Source organism: Rhinopithecus roxellana, chromosome 5, assembly GCF_007565055.1.
Source record: "Rhinopithecus roxellana isolate Shanxi Qingling chromosome 5, ASM756505v1, whole genome shotgun sequence".
NCBI classification, from domain to species: Eukaryota; Metazoa; Chordata; class Mammalia; order Primates; family Cercopithecidae; genus Rhinopithecus; species Rhinopithecus roxellana.
Genome location: NC_044553.1, coordinates 104,571,675 through 104,578,443, shown reverse-complemented (window position 1 = coordinate 104,578,443; position 6,769 = coordinate 104,571,675).

Genomic DNA, 6,769 nt, shown 5'->3' with positions numbered 1-6,769 from the left:
TAGAAATAATTCAATTAAACAAATGAAACCATTTCTATAAACATTATAGAATTTATCAGGAAAGACGGGATGGGGAGAAATGAAAATAAACAAAACTTGCAGTACACTCAGCATTTACTAGCTCAGCTTATTCTCTCTGACTTGCTTCCTTATAGCTGTTTGCTGCCAGAATCATAAAAATCCTGATATAAGATTATAGTTCCCCTTAAGTTCTCTGTAGATAACAACTTAATTTTTGTGAAACATTAAGTTTTCCCTTTGAGACATTCTTTCTGGTCATGTGTATTAGTGAAACTACTGATGCCAGCTGGTCTGAAAGACCCCACAAGGAACTGACTCATCAAAGAAGGCAATTTCCACATCCTGATGATTTCTTCGCCTTTACCCAAACCAATCAATGCCCCTAATTTTCCAGTCCCTCACCCTCCATGATCCTCTTAGAAACCTCAGCCCAGAACTCCTCAGGAAGACAGAGTTGAGGTCCTCCTCACATCTCCTCACCCATCTGCCCTGTGATCATTCAACTCTTCCTCGGCTGCACACCTGGCTCTCTCAGTGTGTTGGTCTGTTACTTCATAGCAGGCGTAGGAACCTGTTGGTCCTGGAATGCTAATATGTATTTCTTCCTGGGACCAATGATCTCTTTTGTGGTAATAATACCTTTGTGGGATTCTGGAATAACTTAAGTTTGTGTGAAAAGTTTGAAAGATTTTTAAAAAATGCTTTATTATATTTTTCTATCAGAAAATGCAATTTACATATAAACAAGCAATATGGTCCTTGATCCCGTCTAAAAAGGTTGCATTTGAAAGCAAGCCTTCCATAGTTCACAAGAAACTCCTTGTGAGACCACAGCATCACACAATCTTCTCCTTGTGTAAACTCATCTTAATTATAACCCTCATCCCTCCACACTAGAGGTCAAAGGGGTAGGAAGTTTGGGTGGTGGTCGTGTGTGATTCAGTGGGGGCAGGTGGGCACTACTGAGAGAAGGAGGATAAATCAGCTGCCACTGAAACCTCCCCTCACTGTTCTAGGCATTCCCCTTTGTGTGACTTGCATTCTACTACTTTCCATAGGTCCTGAAGGATGTGGGCTTTGCTTCACATCAACCAGGAGGAGGAGAAAAACCCTCCAAGACAGTGAAGGAGAATAGGTTATCATCTGGACACCTGTTTAATAGATCAGGATTTATAGATAAGAAAAGGTAGTGTTATGAGCTTTCTGATTCTTGGACAAGGATGACTAAGACTGATAATTAAGCTGGGGGAGTGGTGGTCAAGAATGCTCTTCCAATGCCAAGGGAAGCCTTCCTATTATTATTGGGCCCCAAATTTATGCCAGAAATTGTAACATTCAGCAAGAATGGTTGTTCACCTATTTTGTACACTCGGCCCCAGAATGGAATAACCAGATACAAAGTCATCAAGATATAAAAATATTTGAACTGTTCTTTGAGTCTATCTGCTAGTAAAAAATGAGTACATTCACTTTCATTTGAGAACAACATACAATTTAAAAAACATAGCTAATGTAACACTATAAAGAGAATAGAGTAGATTCAATTCCTCCTTGTCTTAGTCCATTTGGTCTGCTAAAAGAACATATGTTAAGCTGAATGGCTCATAATCAAAATAAATTTATTTTCACAGTTCCAGAGGCTGGGAAGCCTACAATTCAGTGTCTGGTTAAGGGCCTGTTTCCTGGTTCACAGATGGCTCTTTATAGCTGTATCCTCAGGTGGTGAGAGGAGCAAGGCTCATAAGGGCACTAATATTAATATATGGCTCTTTATATATAAGGCCCCTTTTATAAGGACACTAATGCCATTCATGAGGGCTCCACACTCATGCCCTGACTACCTCCCAAAGGTCACACCCCCTAATACCATCATATTAGGGATTATTATTTCAGTATGTGAATTTGTGGTGATACAAACAGTAAGATCATAGGGCACCCCATGAGAAGGTAGTTCCTCCTAACCAGTGCAGTTGGGAGAGCAGTCTCGATTCTGCTATTGCCTGGAGATGCTTTTTCTGCCCCTCTCTGTTGTGTCCTATGTTGCCCTTGTTACAAGATCTCACTGTGGTGGAGATGACTAAGCTGTTTCAGATCTCTCACTTTAAGTCTCAAGTTAGTTCTTTTTCGAAGGGCAAAATCCCTGGTGTTGGTCAGCCCATCCTTCCTGCAGGTTTAGCTTCCCTTCAGCTTGCTGCACAGGCCTCTGGCCATGGTGGGTCAGTATGTTGCTCTCTGTCTCTCTAGCCTGAAAGAGGCTGAGCTCTCATCTGCATTGTCTTTGCTTTGTCTGGTATCTCAGCAGACCCTCTGTGGCAACTTCAGTTGCACAGGCCTTGTGGTCAATTCATCTGAGAGATGCTTGGGAATAAGCATCAGAACTCCAAACCTACTCCTTGCTGGGCAGAAATATGGATGTCAAGTCAAGTCACTTCCCTCACCCAGTACCCTCTTATTTAGGAGGAGTCTGGGGTATCACTGCTCAATAATTTACCACCCTGTCATCAACTTCCATTAGTCACTTCTACATGCATTTGCTCATTTAATCCTCTCACCAGTTATTTTAGTAGGTATCAAATCTGTAATGTAATAATAATCACAATAATATCGATATCAACTGCATTTATTGAGTGCTTTTCAGATGACAAGCACTGTGCTGAAAACATTGTAAGAGCTGCTCAAATTAATCCTCTTAGCAACCCTATGAGGTAAGCCTTATCCCCCCATTTAACAGATGAGAAAACAGAGTCACAGAGAGCTTAGGTAACTTGGCTCCAAGTCACAAGGGAGCAAAAGCTTGAAACCAGGTGTTCTGTGTCTAGAGTGGAGAGGGGCTGGTTCCAGGTGCAGTAGTAGAGGAACTCCCTGCTTTCATGCTGCCTCTTCTGCCTGTGGTACCTGCACTCTTGAGCACTAAGTCACTGCATCCTTCAAGGCACGGCTAAGACTCCTGGAAGTTGTGCTCCCATCCTTATGGCAGGGCATGCTCTCCTGCTGCCTACCCTCTCTCTTCAACTCTCAGGAAAGAAATCCTGTTTGCCATTTATGAATTTAAATCTATGGGTCGGGTACAGTGGCTGACACCTGTAATCCCAGCACTTTGGGAGGCCAAACTGGGCAGATCACCTGAGGTCAGGAGTTTGAGACCAACCTGGTCAACATGGTGAAACCCCAGCTCTACTAAAAATACAAAACTTAGCCAGGCATGGTGGTGCACTCCTGTAATTCCAGCTACTCAGGAGGCTGAGGCAGGAGAATCACTTGAACCCAGGAGACTGGAGGTTGCGGTGACCTGAGATCACACCACTGCACTCCAGCCTGGGCGACAGAATGAGACTGTCTCAAAAAAAAAAAAAAAAAAAAAAAAAAAAAAAAAAAAAAAAAAAAATCTTTGGAGAATTTATCTTCCAGGGACCCTTTCCTCTCATTGGAAAAATCTCAGTTCAGCCTCACTGCTATTTTGGTTACAGATGCAACATTTATCCCCCTTTTAAAGGTGATGACATTAGATTGAAAAGATGCTTTGGGGGTATGGGGTTGTGCTGAAAACTCATATTGGTCTCACCTCTGGATAAACCCCCAAGCTTTTTTCACATTCAGTAGTGTTTAGCCAAGTCTCCCAATCTTATTTTTGTCAGATGGTAATGAAGACCTGGGGGAGGGAATTTCCACTCTTGGCTGTATTATATTTCATCCTGTAGGATCTGGTCCATTACTCAAGGCTGTTGAAATCTTTTTGGATTCCAACTCGGTCATCTGACATATTTTCATCTTTCTTAACTGGGTGTCATCTGAAAATCTGATGAGCATGTAGCCTTTATTTTCACCCAAGTCATTGATAAAAATGTTGAATAGGAAAGAGCAAGGGGACTGAATACTCTAAATGCTGTTAGAAAACCCTCTATGTCAGTGTCAATTTATTAATTACTACTCTTTGAGTCTGGCATTCTGCTCACGATTGAATCCTTCTAATTAGAGAGGCCTGTACTTCTTTCTCTGTCTTATTCATAAGACACTAGAGTCTTGTGTCTGAGATGATGGGATAAGAGGGCAGGTGTGCGGCAAAGGATTAATCTTGCCTAGAGGAAGATTTGTTCCTTGTCTAGCTCCTGGGAGCTAATCTCTAAATCCTTGGAATGTCCTGCCTCATGAGTGTCTTTGTTTACCTGGGGGCCCTGGGCAACAAAGTCTAAGCTTGACCTCTGGCAGGGATAGAGACTAAGGCCTTTCATGTCTCCATGACCAACTCCCAATAAAACCCTGGACACCAAGGCTTAAGTGAGCTTCCATGGTTGGCAATACCCTGTGTGTGATGCACACATTGTTGCTCGGAGTGCTGGCTGCATAACTCTACAGGGGAAGGAAAACTGGAAGCTCATGTATGGTTTCTCCTGGACTCTGCTCTATGTGCCTCTGTCCTTTTGCTTATATGGATCTGTATCATTTCACTGTAATAATCTATAACCGTGAGTACAATGGTTTTTCTGAGTTCTGGGAGTCCTAGCAAATCACTAAACTGGAAGGTGGTCTGGGGGAATGCCTGAATTGCAACAGGAATCTCTGGATTTCATTAAATGTATCTTTCTTTAAAGCCAGAGGTCTAAGATCTCCCTGAACTTCTGCTTGAACTTTCTCTCTAGCTTCCCGAAACCCCTTGTTTTTTCTTCAGAAGATACTGTGTAAAACGAGTAGGAAGTCCTCTCTCTGCTTCACAAAGAAGCCTCCTCCCCCATGGCCTGTCCTAGGCACCAACCAACCCCTCTTGCCTGTCCCATGTGGTTTAATGAGTACTCACTCCAGTCTACCCCGGGTAGGATATTGTATTGCCCAGGCAGACTCCACACTCGCCTGCCTTTCAGGAAAGTCCCTGCTAAAATCCACATGTTAACTAGGGAAGAGCATAATTCCCTGCTGTCACCCATTTATACTTTAGCCTGTCACCCATTTATGACATTAGACTGAAAAGATGCTTTGGGGATATGGGGTTGTGCTGAAAACTCATACTGGTCTCACCTCTGCATAAACCCCCAAGTTTTTTTTCACATTTAGTAGTGTTTAGCCAAGCCTCCCAACCTTATTTTTGTCAGGTGGTAGTGAAGACCTGGGGGAGGGAATTTCCACTCTTGGCTCCATTGTATTTCATCCTGTAGGATCTGGTCCATTACTCAAGGCTAAAGTAATCAGTCCACTAACAGAATGGGCTGTCATTAAGATAGAATTCGGGAGCGGGGAGTTCAGGTGGGGGCACCTCTGAGGCTTTCCCTAACTGTGAGTGTGAAGAGGGTTCTGCTAGGCAGGGAAACAGGGTTGCTGGGGTCTCCACAGGGCTCTGTTGAGGCGCAAGGGAGGAGCGTGCTGAAGGTGTGGTGGAGGGCTGACAATAAGCTGGCCTGCATCCTAGTTTTGTTCGAAAAATTAGAGGGTGAAAACCAGCACTTTGTTCCTTATCTGGCATCCATGTGTATCCACATGGCCAAATGGGCAGTAACTTTCCAGAGGACAGAGGGGAGAGCAGCCAAGCTGGGCATGGGAGGCAGATGTGTCACCAGAGAGAGAGGGAGCTCACTCCTTACCTTATCTCACAAGGGGTTTACTGGAAACCAGGTTCCTGGCACTGCGGGGGGAGAGTTGTCATTAAGTAGAAGAGAGCAATCCCTTTACATATAGGGTTTTAATCTCACCTCTGCCCTATGCAATTCCAGGAAGCTGAACCAAGACACTCTTCAAAATGGAGACAATTTTGCTTCAATTCTAACATCAGGGAGTGTGACTGCAAAATCTTTAGTTCTTTCCTCTGAGGTCATTTTTATGACTTCTCACTACTTTTTATCTTTATGTTTTTTAGGTCTATGTTGGGAAAATGGTTTTGTTTTTTTCTTCCATCTCTTTTCTTTATCCTCTAGTTGACAACCATGAAATCATCTCCCCTTAAGACAGTCGCATGAGACAGTTCTGTCTTCCCTTCACCCTGGGCCTTAGGGGATCAGAGAGCACATGCCCTAAAAAACATCACCCTCCTCTAGAAATCCATGGGGAACCTTTATTTTTACCCTTCTGGCACCAGATGTAGAGAAAGGGGGATGGGGGTAGGCGGGGTCAACCCCACCCCGCAAGCTTCATAAATGTGAACGCTTATAGTCATTTCCCAAGATGGGAGGCCTTCATACTTAGAGCCAATAAGTGGAAATCTCTTGAGGGCAGGAACTACATGAATTTGCCCTTGAATTGAGGGTTTGGCCAGGCCTGACCTCTGACTCTGGGACTTCAGAACACTTAGGTCAAGCAGGATCTGGAAATGCAAACTTTCTTCAGTCACCCCAGTGTGCTTGGTATCTGCCTGATGAATGCTTTTGATGCTCACAGAATCTCCCTAAACTCTGCATGGGGGTGTTGGCTGGGAGCTCACTCCCCCAGTGACTGAGGCTCTTCTGTAATACCTGGCTGTGCTCTCAGTCAAAATCTCCACTGAGCTCAGCTGTCCAATTTCACACAATAAAGCATGCTTTCAACACAGCTAAGTTGTGCTTTGAGCTTGCTGGGTACTAGTTTATCGGGTCAAACATTGTCAGAATTGTTGATCACGCAGACAATGTAATCAATATGGTTGAAACTGGAGATTTCCAAACTTTCATCCTTTGGTCATTTTGTTAACCAGCTCTAAATCCCCCAGGGATCTGGGTTAAATGCAGGTTCAGACACAGTAGTTCTGGGGAGGGGCTTCACAAGCTTCCAGGTGACTCCCCAGCACCAT